Source organism: Giraffa tippelskirchi, chromosome 8 (genome assembly GCF_054371585.1).
Source record: "Giraffa tippelskirchi isolate mGirTip1 chromosome 8, T2T-mGirTip1v1.2.pri, whole genome shotgun sequence".
NCBI lineage: Eukaryota > Metazoa > Chordata > Mammalia > Artiodactyla > Giraffidae > Giraffa > Giraffa tippelskirchi.
Window position 1 is genome coordinate 110,913,918 of NC_137282.1, and position 17,254 is coordinate 110,931,171.

The 17,254-nt window shown below is 44.8% G+C and overlaps 1 non-coding gene across 1 annotated transcript; it reads left to right on the forward strand.

Annotated features, from left to right (window-relative positions):
* Positions 1-3,243: 3,243 nt before the first annotated feature.
* On the forward strand, positions 3,244-3,315 carry TRNAC-GCA (transfer RNA cysteine (anticodon GCA)). The gene has a single exon. It is a non-coding gene; the product is annotated as a tRNA-Cys (tRNA).
* Positions 3,316-17,254: the final 13,939 nt, after the last annotated feature.

Here is a 17,254-nt window from a genome sequence, read left to right on the forward strand (position 1 = left end):
CTTCACTTTAACTTTTCCCTTTCATGCACTGGAGAAGGAAATGGCAACCCACCCCAGTGTTCTTGCCTGGAGAATCCTAGGGACGGTGGAGCCTGGTGAACTGCTGTCTATAGCGTCGCACAGAGTCGGACACGACTGAAGCGACTTAGCAGCAGCAGCAGCAGCTGGAAAAAGAGACACAGAATGCAGAGAAAAACAGAGATGGAGAGAGAAGTTGGAAGCAAAGACAGACGAAAAGAGCGACAGAGACAGTGAATGGGAACTTTCCTTGGCTGGGTTCACTTTTTTTGTTAGTATGTCAGAACTCTTTGCACCTCTCCAGATTAGTGCTGCCCTTAAACCCATTTAATTACTGTGATGGATGGCATACTTGCCACCAATATCCTTGTTCTCACTTGCCCTAACTAATGTGCTCTAAATATGGCCTTTCAGAAAGGAACCAGGTTTGATGTGGATTTGTGCTCACCTATGTTAATGACACACAGGGTGATAGAGTAGTTGCTGTCTGCCAGTGACTCACTGCACTGACTTGGCCTGGCCCAGAGCAGCTGGACAGAGGGCACTGCTCTGCCTGCATGCAAATCCAGGCTCTGATCATCCATAGAAATGTCTCCAGCAAAGGACAGCATTTCCAGCAGGAGCAGAAAGAGCTCTGGTTATTGTTTGGTGACCAGCTGAGTCCTAGTGGACTCTTCCAAGTGATGAGCAGCTTCAGCTGGAAATAACTAAACAGCTTTCCACGAAAAGGGGCAGAGGAGCAGGGGAGATTAAGGAGCTCCAAGCAGAAAAAGGGTTACAGCATAATTAACTCCCAGATGGTCTCATGGATGGTACTGCAGGGCTGTCCAACCCAACCCAGAGCTGCTTCTCCAGCTAGAATTAAGTTTAATTCAGTGTCAAAAGGACATTAAAAAAAAAAAAAAAGCCTGCACAGCGTAAGAGGGAGAAATCAATGAACTTACCAGAGAAAGGGTCACAGTGTGGATGATCCTTCCTGCACACTTGGCCGAGTGGGCGGATTTTAAGGGGGTGACTGTGAGATCGTCTGACCCAGACTGAAGGAAGTCTGAGTCTGGGCCATCTGGGAGAGAAGCTGATGGAAATATCTGCCTGATGCCTGGAGAAGCTATTTGTTTTGACTACTGCTCCTGCTATTTTCCTTAAGGTTAGAGCCCACAGGACTGTGAAAAGCCAGTGCCTGAAACTGACAGTTTTCTCTTCAAGCAACTGAGAAGCCCTGTGCTCTGGCCCCCACCTGCCACAGTAGGCACGGGGCGCTCAGGAAAAGGAGACCACAGTCCACGGCCATCTCGTGTATCTGATAGCAAGAGCACATCATGTTTAATATTCCCTCCTCTTTTCAACAAAATTACTTTCATCAAAATCTAGGAATGGAATAAAAAATAGTTTGGCCAAAAAAGGCAGGAAAATTTTCATAGGCAGTGAAAATTTTCCTTTATTATAATTTGTATTTATAATCTTGCAGTAAAAAAGAAAGGTTTATTTTACATACATATAGAAAGAAAAAAAGCACCATTTATTCAGTTTTATATTCACCTTAGATTTGAGACTTTGATCCTTTCTTCATAATATGCTGTAATGTTTGTTATTTTACATAAAGCACTGCCCAGTAACATCTAAATAAATTTTATTAAAATCCAAATGTCTACAAAAAGTATAATTGTTTAGTGATACACCTGTGTGTGGTAATGTTTTATTTACTGGATTTTTTCTTAGTTTTAAAATAAATAATTTGTAAAGCAGAATACATTTCTATTTTAAAGACATTGTTCACAATCAGTAAAATATGTCATGTATGAACTAAAATTCTCACTTCACAAAAATCTCATGCAGCACACATTTACAGTGTTTCACTATTTTAAGTTTTAGACACAAATACACACTTAAAATGTCCACGGGGTATGACAGAAATGAAGAAATTCAAATTCTGTTTCTTTATCTTTTGCAATTGTTGTTTACCTTAAATCCAGTGTTTAAAGGCAAGAATATGAAGTATGATGGAGCTGGAGAAATAAACTCTCATGATGCAAGTTCAAAATAGAATATACAGTCCTTGGAATTCTCCAGGCCAGAATGCTGGATTGGGTAGCCGTTCTCTTCTCCAGAGGAACTTCCCGACCCAGGATTAGAAGCCAGGTCTCTGGCATTACAGGCAGATTCTTGTGATTTGAGGTTTACACGTAGCTTTAAAACTCAATATAACCACAGAGATTATTCAAAATTTTGATCACTAACCTTTTTTTCCCCAGGGAAGATATTTTATCACATTATTTAGAATCCAGGGCACATGGTGATAATGAAAAGCAAATTCGATTTTAGTCAGTTTTACAATTGGTTTTAAATTCTTCACACATTTGTACCCTTTGTTGCTGGCATCAGGCTGATCGTCTCCCACTTCTCTGCCCTTCCTATACCTCGGCCTGTTATTCTCTGCCCACGACACCAGACTGAGGAATCATCTCTGCAGGGAGAGCCCAAAGCACCTCCAACAAGACTCATTTGGAGTGAGAAAGAAGAAGGGTAGTGGACAGAAGTAACATTCATTGAAGATCCCTTTACCAACCGTTTTCACTCAAAATGACTCATTCTCCCCAATGATTCTTCACAAGAGGGGTTAAAATCCCAACATTTAGGAATGAGGAAAAGCAGATTATGAGAAGTTGAGTGGCTTACCCATGGCCCACTTCTCATAAGTAGCAGAATCCAGATTAAAACCCAGATAAGGCCGAGGGCAAGGTTCCAGTTACCTCCTGAAGGCACTGTAGGTTCTGCAACAGCCTTAGGCGATGGTACAAAACTCCCCAGCTGTGAACACACGCACGGAAGGCACGCTGAGCGCATTAGAGCACGGCCTAACCAAAACACTGCTGTAACTAGAACAAACTCACCTCTCCTGGACTCGTCCCTGAATTCAAGCATCACCCCTTGAACATCACTGGACCACTCATCCTATGCCAGCAAGGGGCTTCCATCCAACTAAAGGAGGGAGAGAAAGTCTCATTGGAGGGTTTCTGAACCAGCTCTCCTTCCTTCCTTCAATTCCTTCTTGTTTCTCTTTCTCTCTCTACCCCTCTGCCCATCTCCATCTCTCTTTCCTTCCTTTTAATGACTTTTTAAACCTACTTCCTTACCAATATCTGCATCTTGGGTGAGATTGCTACAGCCCTCACATTCTTTCAGAAAATTTCTCATTTGGGACCTTGTATATTACACACAAGGGATTCCCTGGTGGCTCAGACGGTAAAGTGTCTGCCTGCAATGCGGGAGACCTGGGTTCGATCCCCGGGTAGGGAAGATCCCCTGGAGAAGGAAATGGCAACCCATTCCAGTACTCTTGCCTAGAAAATTCCATGGATGGAAGAGCCCGGTGGGCTAAGGTCCATGGGGTCGCAAAGAGTCGGACACGACTGAGCGACTTCATATTACACACAGTTCCAAAGGACTGATAAATCTTTTTTATGTCCTCTTTATGACTAAAGCTTAAGAGAAACATCTTGTGTCTCTCTTTCTTCCTCCTGCTGCATTAAAAAATGATAATCTAGCTTTCCATATGTCCAGAGTTTAGATGAGGTCTTGCTTATTGGTTAGTATTGATTGGTATTCATTTATAACTGGTATAATATTTTCTCTACAGGGTGCATATGGCAATTTTCAGAATCAGGCTGCAGAAAGCTTTCAATCACATAATTGCATGATTGGGCAAAACCTGTAATCATAGTCTCTCTAATTCCCAGCAGAGCTATTTTGTCTCCATCTGGTTTCTTGCCTTTGAGTATGACTGGGGGCAACAAATACAATGCTGGCCATCTGAGACTAGTGGTGACCAACAGGGCAGGATGAACAGCCTAGTGGGAATTAAGGGGCACAGCTAAGGTACGCAGGGCTGGGTCCACCGCGAGCCTTCCTTGAACTTCCTCACCTCTACATACATACCCTTGAGAGCCTTCATAGCAACCAGACAGGTGAGTGAAAAAGGCAGAGCAACTCAGTATTTCCTCTCCTTCCATGGCCGACAGAGGCACAGGTATCACACTGCTGTTTTCTCTTTACTAGTTGATCTATTCAAAACACATTGGAGGATAATAAGCATTTTCAGAATAACAAAAAAGTTCCAGTTAAGAGAAAGGTCAGTGCATATAAGAGTAGCTCAAATAAATTACTTAATAACACATAAGTCTTTCTCCCACATAAAAGAAGTGGCTGAAGTGGGCAGCCCAAGACTGAAATAGAAGTCCCCCAGTCATCAGGGACCCATGGCACTTTTTTTCTTTCTTTTCCATCAGACTTGGCACATGGCTTAAATCTTTGAGGTCACCTCATGATCCAGGATGGCTGTTGGAAGGCAGCCATCGTCTCTGTTTTCTAAGAAAGAAAAGGTTGGTCAAAAAAGGAACCTCTCCCAGCTGAGGCAGAATTTTTGAATATTTTGAGAAACTCAACCAAGTCTTCCTAGAAGACTAGGAAAGGCATCTCTTTATCTAGGCACGTCACCACCCAGAAAAAAATCACAGCTATGCTGATGAGGAAGAGAGGAAGCAACACTGAATGGCAGCCACAGTCTCTGCTCCAAGCTGGGTGCCAGTCTCCCAAAGCTGAGGATATTATCCACTCATTATAAGCCCACAGACCAAGGGAGGTCTTAGAAATCATCGCTCTAACAACCCAGGTTTATCTTAACATTTGAATAGAGTTTTAGCATTATAGAACTTTCTCCAAACCTCATTTAATTCTCCAAAACACACACTTAAAGTAAATTATATTCTTACCTTAATTTTCCAGATGAGAAAACAAATCTAGAAAGGTTTAAGTGATTGTTTAAGGTTACATATAATAGCTAATGAGAGGGAGAACCAGGATTCCCAGGTGGCTCAGAAGGTGAGGAATCTGCCTGCAATGCAGGAGACCCTGGCTCAACCCCTGGGTCGGGAAGATCCCCTGGAGAAGGAAACGGGAACACTCTCCAGTATTCTTGCTGGAGAGTTCCACGGACAGAGGAGCCCGGCAGACTACTGTCCATGGGCTTACAAAGAGTCAGACATGATTGAGTGACTTAACACAACACACAGGCAGAACCAATACTAGCAACTCAGGTCTCCTGACACCTGGCACAACATTCTTTTCTTTTTAAAAAGAAATTAAACACACAGAAAAGTATAAATGTCTAGCTATTTTAGCATTTTGCTTTAATTTTTTTTATATTAAAAAAATTGCTGACAAAGTTGAACTCTATTTTGTTCCTCTCTCCGATCACATTCCCCTTGCTCCCCAGAGATCAGTTCAGTTCAGTTTAGTCGCTCAGTCACGTCCAACTCTTTCTGACCCCATGGACTGCAGCACACCAGGCTTCCTTGTCCATCGCCGACTCCTGGAGCTTGCTCAAACTCATGTCCATCGAGTTGGTGATGCCATCCAACCATCTCATCCTCTGTCGTCCCCTTCTCCTCCTGCCCTCAATCTTTCCCAGCATCAGGGTCTTTTCGGTGAGTCAGCTCTTCACATCAGGTGGCCAAATTATTGGAGTTTCAGCTTCAGCATCAGTCCTTCCAATGAATATTCAGGACTGATTTCCTTTAGGATAGACTGCTTTGATCTCCTTGCAGTCCAAGGGACTCTCAAGAGTCTTCTCCAACACCACAGTTCAAAAGCATTAATTCTTCAGTGCTCAGGTTCCTTTGTAGTCCAACTCTCATATCCATACTTGACTACTGGAAAAACCATAGCTTTGACTAGCACAGCTAGACAGATGTTTGTTAGCAAAGTAATGTCTCTGCTTTTTAATAGGCTGTCTAGGTTGGTCATAGCTTTTCTTCCAAGGAGCAAGCGTCTTTTAATTTCATGGCTGCAGTCACCATTTGCAGTGATTTTGGAGTCCAAGAAAATAAAGTCTGACATTGTTTCCATTGTTTCCCCATCCATATGCCATGAAGTGATGGGACCAGATGCCATGATCTAAGTTTTTTGAATGTTGACTTTTAAGCCAGCTTTTTCAATTTCCTCTTTCACTTTCATCAAGAAGCTCTTTAGTTCCTCTTCACTTTCTGCCATAAAGGTGGTGTCATCGGTGTATCTGAGGTTATTGATATTTCTCCCGACAATCTTGATTTCAACTTGTGTTTCATCCAGTCCAGCATTTTGCATGATGTACTCTGTATATAAATTAAATAAGAGATAATAAGTTAAATAAGAGATAATGAGATTTTTTTTTCCTCACTGGAAATCCCCAGAGATAATAGCATTAATTTTGTGGTTATTCTCCTGGCCCATATTTCTCTATTTTAATCTCTCATATGCATCCACAGATAAGTTATTTTTTATAGCTTTTTTCATTCAACAATTTTTTTGAATTCTATTTAGGTTAATGCATATGATGAACTATAGTTCAATCATTTTGATTGCTATGATATTCTATTATATAAATATGTTTCATTTATTCATTTCCATTTTCCTACTAGAAATATGGAGTGGTTACTCAATAAACAGATGAGGAAGTATTCCAAGAGTTTATCTCCACAACAAATCTATGAGAAAGGACTGGTGATAATCCCTGCTGTACACGCTGAGCAAACTAAAGCAAGAAGTAGGAATCTGCCCAAGGTTTCATAGCTGATAAGGGACTGAGCCAGAATTGAACCCCAGAGGATCTGAATCCAGAGCCCCTACCCTTGATTTCTACTCTCTATAACCCAAGCCTAATATTCAGGCATCCTTACCAGGTCAGTCATACCTCTTGTGAAAATATTGCCCCCCACACTTTGTTCCCACCAGATAGGGTTCTGTGAAGGCCCATGGCCAACATCTGCTTTGATTGGTTGATGCCTGTACCCTAGTTTATGGCTAAATATGTTGAAGATCACTCCTATTCTATATTGACTAGACAGACACTTGTAAAATGTAAATGTGTTAGTCACTTAGTCATGTCCAGCTCTTTGTGACCCCATGGACTGCAGCCGGCCAGGCTCCTCCATCCATGGAATTCTCCCGGCAAGAATACTGGAGTGGGTTGCCGTTTCCTTCTCCAGAGGATCTTCCCAACCCAGGGATTGAACCCGGGTCTCCCACATTGCAGGCAGAGTCTTAACTATTTGAGCCACCAGGGAAGCCTGGCAGACACTTGAGTTGATTCCAATTCTTCACCCCTACAAACAAGGGAACCTAGAAGTAGAAATACTGACTCACAAATTATACCCAAATATACCTTTGATAAAATTATATATCAAAGGTTTTACTGAGAACTACTGTCTGGAAAGTTAGCTATACAAATGAACTAATAAATTATACTAATAAGCTACTGTAAACTCCCATTCTTCCCTAATACTTTATGTCATCAAACTTTCTCATTTTGTCAGTTTATTGGGTATAAAATCGTATCTCCTTATCTTTACTTGCATTTTGCCCATTACTAATAAGGTGGATAGGGTTTTTAATATGTTTATCGGCCATTTTGGTTTACTCTTCTTTGAATTTCCTTTCTCTCTCTTTGAACATTTTAAAAATAGCTTTCTTCTTTTATGTATTTTATTTTTCTCTGTATAACTTGGGCATTAATCTTTTGCCTATTATATCCAGTACAAATTCTCCCCACCACCTCTTACCTCTGGCCCCCATTTCTCATGTCTTATGCCATATAGAAGTTTTAAACTCAATACTATCAAATCTATAAATCTTTTCCTTAATACATTACACTTTTTTGTTACTTTTCATTCTTGAAGTAGTGAAGAAAATCTATATTTTCTTCTAATTATCTTTCAAGTTTGTTCCTTCTGTTTATTTCTGTGTGTGGTATAGGAAGGAATTCAGATGAATATTATTCTACTTTGAAGTCACTCCAACATCATTAGTTAATTAATTTATTTTATTAAATTAGTTTATCTATTTTTTAACTTTACAATATTGTATTGGTTTTGCCATACATTGATATGAATCCACCATGGGTGTACATGTGTTCCCCTTCCAGAACCCCCCTCCCACCTCCCTCCCCATCCCATCCCTCCGGGTCATCCTGGTGCACCAGCCCCAAGCACCCTGTATCATGCATCGAACCTGGACTGGCGATTCATTTCACATATGATAATTTACATGCTTCAATGGCATTCTCCTATATCATCCCGCCCTCGCCCTCCCCCATAGAGTCTATAATACTGTTCTATATATCTGTGTCTCTTTTGCTGTCTCACATACAGGGTTATCTTTACCGATTTACTAAATTCCATATATATGTGTTAGTATACTGTATTGGGGAGAAGGCAATGGCAACCTACTCCACTACTCTTGCCTGGAAAATCCCATGGACGGAGGAGCCTGGCATGCTGCAGTCCATGGGGTCGCAAAGAGTCGGACATGACTGAGTGACTGAACTGAACTGAACTGATCTGTAGCCTCTAATTTCTTCTTTTTTTTTAATAAATTTATTTATTTTAGTTGGGGGCTAATTACTTTACAATATTGTAATAGTTTTTGCCATACATTGACATGAATCAGCCATGGGTTTACATGTGTTCCCCTTCCTGGACCCCCCACCCACCTCCCTCCCCATCCCATCCCTCTGGGTCATCCCATTGCCCCGGCCCTGAGCCCTTGTCTCATGCATCGAACATGGAATGGTGTTCTGTTTCACATATGATAATATACATGTTTCAATGCTATTCTCCCAGAACGTCCCACCCTCACCTTCTCCCTCAGAGTCCATAAAATTGTTCTATGCATCTGTGTCTCTTATTCTGTCTCGCATATAGGGTTATCGTTACCATCTTTCAAATTCCATATATATGCATTAGTGTACTGTATTGTTGTTTCTAATTTCTATAACGAAAATGATATGCAGTTCAGATTAAATTTGAGTAAATAGCCAATTGACTATATATCCAAGGATATTTCCATTAAAAGTTTTTTTGTCTCCTGCATTAGAGCTGACATGTCTCCTCTCATCTTCACCAAACAAGAATGTTGTTCTAAAAAAGGAGAACAACCCAGGCTACCCATTTGCTCAAAGCAAGCTGAACAGAGAATGAGGTGAGTACTCCACCGCCTTTTTACCAACCATATTGGACCTCCCCTGTAACGCTGCTGAGTCCATGTCTGAGACAATAGTTCAAGTAAGCCTTGTTTTAACAAGAATCTCCTGCTTCAGCCAGTAACAAACCACCTTGAACAGGATTCAAGACTCAAATGCCATGCAGTGTAGTATATGCCACATGTCACACAGGCAAGTCCCCAGTGCAACTGGTTGTACATTTTTATTTCTTTTTACTCTATTTCTTAACATGCAGGCTTGATTGGCATGCTTATGTCAATTACTCTGATATTCTAACTTTGTTGTAGTTGTACATTTTAATGAAAACTCTTCCTCCTGAAAGACAGGATCTATGGAACCTATAGATTTTCTTCCTGGATAAAAAAGCAAGAGCTTGGATTCAATTGGCCAACACACACATTTGCTAAATGAGGTTTTCCTCAGGTGTCACTCATTCATTCAAAAAGCATGTGCTGAGCACTTCTTAGACTCCAGGTATTGTGCTTATCTGTGAGCACAATCGTGAATGAAACAGATGTGCGGGGTCCCTGCCTGTGTGGTGGGTACCGTCCACTGGCGGATGAAGAAGAGCAAATATTTAGTTTCCTGGCAGGAAGGAAAAAACTGGATGCTCCGATTGAAAATAGAGCTGTTACTAGGCAGAAGAGCGGAGGAAGACCTCTTGGAAATGTGACATTTAAGCCAAGTCCTAAAAGATGAGGCCAACCCACCATCCAAATGGAAGCAGGAAGAGTGTGGGCTGAAGAGCAGCTGTGAAGGCTCTGCGGAGTGCTTAGACCGCCTCCGCTCACCATGCTCCCCATCTGCCCCCAACCAGCCTGCAGAGGGCATGTCCCGTCTTCCTGATCAGTCGCGCGCCTGGTCCTCTCTCCTCTGCGGCCTCCTCCAACTCTTCACTGGTTTCCCCCACAACTTCCCAGCTAACCGTATACTAGGTTGTAGTATCTTCAGATGGTCCCTATGGTTAAACCTGCCCCCTTCACAAGTTGTGTGACCCCACTGAGAACAGAGGGTGTGAGCCCCTTGGCACCACCCCCCACAACATCCGTGGCGGCGCTGAAGCAGAACCTACGTGGGCTGCATGGAAATGACCTGGCTGAGCAGGTGAGCAGCCGTGGCTAAGCCGCTTTTCTATCTGCATCTGCTCATATTAGACAAAATGCAAATAGATAGGCCCCATCTCTCTCTGTTCTGTTTAGCATTTATATGACACCTTTCAGCACAGAGAAATGAGTAAGTGGAACCAGAAGTGGCTGTTCGGTGCGTTCATCCCCCCAGCTCTGCTGCAGCCAGGCATCTGGTCCCCACCTGCCCCACCCCACCGCCTCCTTCCCGAGGGGTGCAGGCCCCGCACTTTGCTTTCAGCAGCGCCCTTCCCTCCGCGCCGCACGCTGTTGAAAGAATGCATTGTCTGCGCTACAGGGAGAGTGCGGGTAACACGTTACAAATCTGAGCTGTTAAGTGATAAACGAGCAATGAAACGCGTCCTGACATCATTAAGGTGTTCCGGAACACTCGCCCCGCTCAGCATCGCCCCCATGCAAGCGTGAAGACACACTGGCTCGTAGGGTGACCGAGCCCGGCCTAGGAGTCACAAATTGGATCATTCCTACCCTATGGGGTTTTCCTAGATTCTGCCAGTTGGCAACACAGACACTTTATAAAGACTCGTAGTCTCAGACCTTTGCAGACTTTCTTAGAGGATAGGGGGCTTCCCTTGTGGCTCAGCTGGTAAAGAATCCTCCTGCAATGCAGGAGATCTTGGTTTGATCCCTGGGTTGGGAAGATCCCCTGGAGAAGGGAAAGGCTTCCTGGCCTGGAGAATTCCATGGACTGTATAGTCCATGGGGTTGCAAAGAGTCGGATAGGATTGAGCGACTTTCACTTTTACTTTAGAGGATAGGGCTCTCCAACTGTATGAAAAGGAACTTGCCTTTTCACTGCCTGGAGTATTCCCAGATATGAAGCAGTCCCTCCACACTAGCCCCTCCCCTGCCAGCTCCAGGTTCTGGAAGCCCTCCTGCAAACCCACAGGGCAAACCTCTGGACTGGCCCCTCTTGCAGAATCCACACCACATTCTCCACATCCTCCTGACTCCACCAGGACCTAGCACTGATGGGGAATCCAGGATGGACTGCCTGGTTGGCGAAAGAGCAGCTTTGATATTGGAGATAACATTTGCCAGGGCCAGAAAGGGCATCTCTTTAAGATCCTTTAAAGAGCATCTTAACCCCTGGAGTGCTGTGGGGGCAGGGGTGGGGGCCAGGTAAAGCAACCCCTGTACTTCTACCTACTAGTGTTATAAAACTCTAAGTTTCTAGAGAAGAGTTCAGGTGTTGGTCAGCAAAAGCAGTGGGAGGTGCTGGATTAATGTCCTCACGGCTCAGTAACTACTAATTTGCTTTTAGGGATCTGAAGGCCATTGGTGTAGAGGAAGGAACATAATTCCACGATAACATATTGTAACAATATGGGTATAAATGCTGATTCTGTCTCTTAACAGCTGAGTTACCTTGGACAAGTCACTTAGCATCTTGGTTTCCTTACCTGTAAACTAGGGGCAAATGGTGACTGTTATCACATAAGATATTGTAAGGATCACATGAAGGCAAAGGATCCATAGTCAGGGCAGTGTCTGGCACATAGAAGGAATGTCGTAAATATTTACTATTTATTGCAGACCTATTTAATATGTCAGGCACTGAGTTGCATGTTTCATTTGGTTCTCTAGTTTAATCCTACAACAACTCTCAAACGTAAGGCCTGCATTTATAATCACTATGCTATCCTATTCACTGATTTTCCCTACGAGAAATATTTTCATGTCAGTGGCTATTCCCGCCTGCAATTTTCCCTTGAAAAATTGCTCCAGGATGGGTACTTCCTAAGGGGAAGCTTTCTCCATTAGCTAGACAGGAGGGGAAATGCAAGGGCAAGCCTTGACCCCCCCATTACCAAGAAATCAACCGTGGAAGTGAGTCATCTTTCTCTCGCCACTGGGCTGGATGTGGTGATTAATGAGAGACATTTAAGATTAATACACTTTCTTGTTCAAGTTTTGAAAATTAAAGCCCTTGGAAATGTGAGCTCAGAGAGGGAACGAAAAAGAAGTAAAACAGGATTCTCTTTCTACTGGCCTGCTTTCAAAAACTCAACCCCCTCCTGGCAAAATGTAGAAGATCGCTTAGCCTTGTCTATGTCACGTTGCTTTCCTTTTCTCCCTCCTCGCCTCCAAAAGAACCTTAGCTCCAGCCAAAAGGGTTATCATAGATCCTTGGCACAGTTTCCAAGTTACCAAATGAGACAGTGGAACAATTCATTGTACTGGCACAGGCTAGCGGTAGGAGATAAGGGACTAACACGTGGGCCCAAACAGCTATTGTTGCTGTATTTTTTTCAAAGCAGGAGTGCACAGGCTGTACTAGCCTGAGCCCTTGAGATTCTTGGGAAAGAGAAGATAGCTCAGCTCATGTCTTATCAAGGCCAGGCTTCTCACGGCTCCGTGCTGTGCTGGCCACCTTAGCCAAGCTCAAGCCTCCTCATCCTGAGATGGGCTCTGAGACTCAGCCACCAAGAGCAGCCTTAGGCTCCGTATGTCACCATCAGAGTTAGGCCACCTGAGCACTTTCCGCTGTGATAAAAGTGCTTCTCGGCTTTCCCTTTAAATATCAAAACAGAGGCCCTGAAGAAGGAACTTTCATTTTTATTCATAAGGCTAAGGAAGACAAAGCTGAGAAACACTGAGAAGCTCACCTACCATTGGACAGCTGTTTACGGCAGGAGCATCGGAGCCCAGACCTTGGACCCTAAACAGACTGCTTGAGGATGACACAAGACAAAAGAGAAGCATAGGAAGCGATGAGAAGGAAGGAGATAAAAGCAGAAGATGTGATGCAAGAGTTAACGTGAAGATGCAAAGCATTCTGTGCAGCCTTGACAGCTGACGGTATGGAGGCCCTCACACGGCAAGCACAGTTCTTCTCCTGTGTTCCCCGGGGATGAGGTCCCCCAGCCAAACCATCCTCTGGTCCTAAGCCCTCCCAAACTGCCTTGGCCTTTAGGAGAGAGGGATGATGGGGAAAGCTATTCTCAGTCCTTCAAGCAAATAGGAATCTGCAAGCACACTGTAAAGCTGGAGCATTTACTGGGGAGAATGTTCAAACATTTATTCACCAAAGGAAGCTCACAGTTATTCACTGTTTCTTCTGGGGCAGGCACCAAGAGAAAAGCATTCACATGTAAGAACTCATCTCATGCATTCTCACCACAGCCCTTAGACATCCATCCAAGTCTCCCCCTAACTTTGCAGATGAGGACACGGAAGGACAGACAGATGCATCACTTCACTTGAGGTTCTTAAATTCTGTGTAGCTCCTCTGGAGACAGGGCCCAGGCAGTGGACTATTTTCAAAGCACCCCCTGAGGGTCTCATGTGCTGCTGGGGTCAAGAACCACTTGACTGAGCCAGTGCAAAGATCCTATAATCACATAATGCCTTGCACTGTGAACTGTTCCCTACAAATGTTTTATGTCTCCAGTTAGATGGTAAACTCCCAGGCGTGATAAAGTTGAACAGGAACAAGGTATTCAGGTCAAGAACCTGAAGTCTGTTCTTTCAGTACTGGCACTGCGGGGTGAAGTTGGGGTGTCCACCTCAGCATCCTTGGAGCCTACAGACTCATTTCAGGCACAAGGACCCTTATCATGGTCAAGGCCAGCTGTACACCAATTCTTTCATGTATGTGATGAGGTCAGTATTACTCTTATTATTCCCATTTTACAGATGAGGAAACACAGGCACCAATGGTTAGGGACACACAACTAGTAAATAACAGAGCTTTGAGTCGAACACAGTCTGGCTCCAGAGCCTGGTCTAATCCAATATGATCAGGAAAGGGGGGAGGGAGAAGGAGGGAGAAAAGGAGGAACTATCACTACAAAGATGGAGGAAAATAGAGAATTGAGAATTCCAAGTTCTATTGGTTTGGTTTGCTAGGCCTGCCAAAACAAAGTACCATAGACTGAGTGGCTTAAACAGCAGAAATGTATTGTCACATCTTCTCAGAGGCCAGGAGCCCAAGATCAAGGTGTTAACAGGGTGGGTTTCTTCTGAGGCTTTAAGGAAGAATCAGTTCCAGGCCTCTCACCCAGCTCCTGGCGGTTTGCTGGCGATCTTGGGTATTTCTTGGCTTGTAGAAGCATCACATTGATCTCTGCCTTCATCTTCCACATGACATCCTTCTGGTGTGGGGGTCTGACTCCAAATTTCCCCTTTTATAAAGACAGTGGTCATGTTGGGTTAAGGCCCACCCTAATACCTCATTTTAACTTGATGATCTCGGTAAAGACCCTATCTCCAAATAAAGTCACATTCTGAGCTGCTGTGGGTTAGGCCTTGAATGTATTAATGAGGAGGTGGTATATGTTAGTCACTTAGTCATGTCTGACTCTTTGCGACCCCATGGACTGTAGCCCACCAGGCTCCTCTGTCAGTGGGATTCTCCAGGCAAGAATCCTAGAGTGGGTAGCCATTCTCTTCTCCAGGGGATCTTCCCAACCCAGGGATTGAACCTAGGTTTTCTGCATTGCAGGTGAATTCTTTACCATCTGAGCCACAGTTCAACCCGTAAAACATGTTAAAGGCCACGTGGGTTGATAAGCCAGAGCTCCAAGAGAATGGGAAGGAAACTACTGGAGACCTGAGACTCAGAGCTTCCTGGAGAAGGGCTCCAGTTTGTCCAGAGGAGGTGGGACCATGTGCAGCAGAGGCCAGCCTGGAAGGGCCAAGCGCACGCTTTCTCTGGCACTGAGAATGAATGGTCTCAGACTGGTTGCCAGCTTTTCCTGACAACGCCTCAGCCTCTGTGTTGCACAACTGGCTCATCAATGAAAACCAATAAGCTTAAATAAAAAAGAAAACCCTCAACAATAACAACAACAAGAAACACACACAGAAAAGCGTAACCTTACGTTGTCTGTAAAAAGCTTCAAAAAATGCCCGCTAGTGCTGAGTCAGGAAATTCTCCCCTGATAGCTTTTGTTGGAATCGTTTAACATTTCAACTTTTTCTCTTCTTTTCTTGCAGACAGCTCCTCAGAGGTATTCAAGGGCAACAATACCATCATTCAGGCCTTCTGGCTCCCAGAGCCCTGGCCAACACACACAGGCGCACGCGCGCACGCACACACACACACACTCTCACACACACGCACACACTCACACTCTTATGGAATCAGAGCACCATACACATCCTAGGGAGGAGCTGACTTTCTCCAGCCCTACCCAGCTGGGGAAGAGGGGAATATACCTGCCTTGTTGCCATCTCCCCACCCACGAGAGCATCGCCGAGGCAGGGGCTGAGAAGCAGACACACCCCAAGGGCTGAGGCTTCCTCTCTGGCCGTGGCCAAGAAGCCCCAGGGAAAAGCCCCATACTGGGCCCTTCAGTGCCACCCAGAGACTCATGGTCACCGCCACATCACAGGACAAGAGTCTGCCCAAGGCGGGACCATGGAACTCCTTCAGCTTTCCTCACACTTCAGTCTTCTGCGAGGGATCTCAAGCCGCTCTGCCATCACCACATCCTGTCAGTGTCTCCGCTCAGCTGGTTGTTGGGCCTCTGAGCGCCTCCACCGTGTCTCCTCTGCAGTCTCCCCTGAGTGGGACGCCACCTTCTTCAGACCCAAACAAGCAAACACAGGACAGAAGGGGAGGTGTTTCAGTGGGGTCAGGGTGGAGAGAGTGCCGAGGGGAGCAGAGGCAGCCGATCCGGCATGGCCTAAGCCAGTTGCCGGCCTTCCTCAGTGAGACACCATCTCTCTGGCCAGAGGCTTGAAGAGGCATCTTTTAATGGAGAATGATAAGTAGCAAGGAAAAGAGAGGCACATTCCCTTTATCCCCACACTCAGCCCCAAAGGCACAACCTACTCCCCAAAGGGGATACACAAGCGTCCAGGCTGGCACCCGTGACTCTTACTCGGCAAGCCCCATTTTTCTCCCAAACATGGACAGAATCGGTGAACCCATTGTGCTCAAGACTGAGCTGAGAAATTGTACGTACAGAACAAAAGAGCCAGTGCTAGAGATAATCTTCAGCCACCTGATCACCATGTTAGAATAAATAATGCATCAAGAAGCATTGATTAGAAAAGGAAATGGCAATCCATTCCAGTATTCTTGCCTGGAAAATTCTGTGGATAGAGGAGCCTGGTGAGCACAGTCCATGAGGTCGCAAAGAGTTAGACACGACTGAGCACGCGTGCAGAAAAGGACATGTTAATTGTCCAGATAGCATGAGGATCTTATGCCCAGATATGAGAGCTAAAGAAAGAGGCTGAGCCAGCAGATTTTGCCCTTTTCAGCATGAGCATGAAATTTCACTGAAGACACGGCAGAAAGGGCCAGGCTCATCATCGGGACACAGACCTGAGAAGACATCCCAGCAGCCGTTTCAGAAAAGGCCGAGACTGAGTCACAGGTGTCACTCATGCAAAACTGAGTGACATTTCTCACCTTGAACGGTGTTGATGCACATCACCTGGAAGAGAAAGGCAAGGGAAATCAGGGGTCTCTTGGGTACTTTCTCACCCCATGGGCAGATGCACCATCCTCAGGACAACACAAAGACAACATAAGTGACTCATACTCAAGGACCTGCTATCGAGTCAGCATCCATTTTCCTTGCAAAAGGACATTCAAGTCAGATTCGAGGCCAAGGAAAGGGGGTCCCTGGTTTGGTGTTGGGTTATTGTAAGCACAGGATCTTTGAGAGCATAATCAGGTTAATGACCTTGTTGGGGTGCAAAAGTAAGAGAGCTCATCCTTCCCCAGCACAAAGTCTCACAAAGTGAGGCCCCCCTTCCCCACCCCATGCAACCTCGTGTGTTCACTCTGTAGCCTCCTGAGCTGCTTCCATCCATAAGAACAAGTCCTATTTGGTCCGTTAAGAGCTTTTCAGCATTAAAATGTCACATACAGGTCCAGACTTCTCTGTCCCTCCGTACTAAAACTTGTCTCTTCCTGAAGCCGAGGCCGATTCTGCTTGGGTGAGAACTGATGAGGGATGTGGCTCATCTTCCTCCCCTTTTTCTCCCCCATCACTCCTCTCCCTACTTTTGGGTCTTTCTGGGTCAGAGCAGGGTTGAGGGGACCAGGAGGTGCTCCGGGGTTTTGCTTGTTCTCTTAGCAGTGATCTCTTGAATA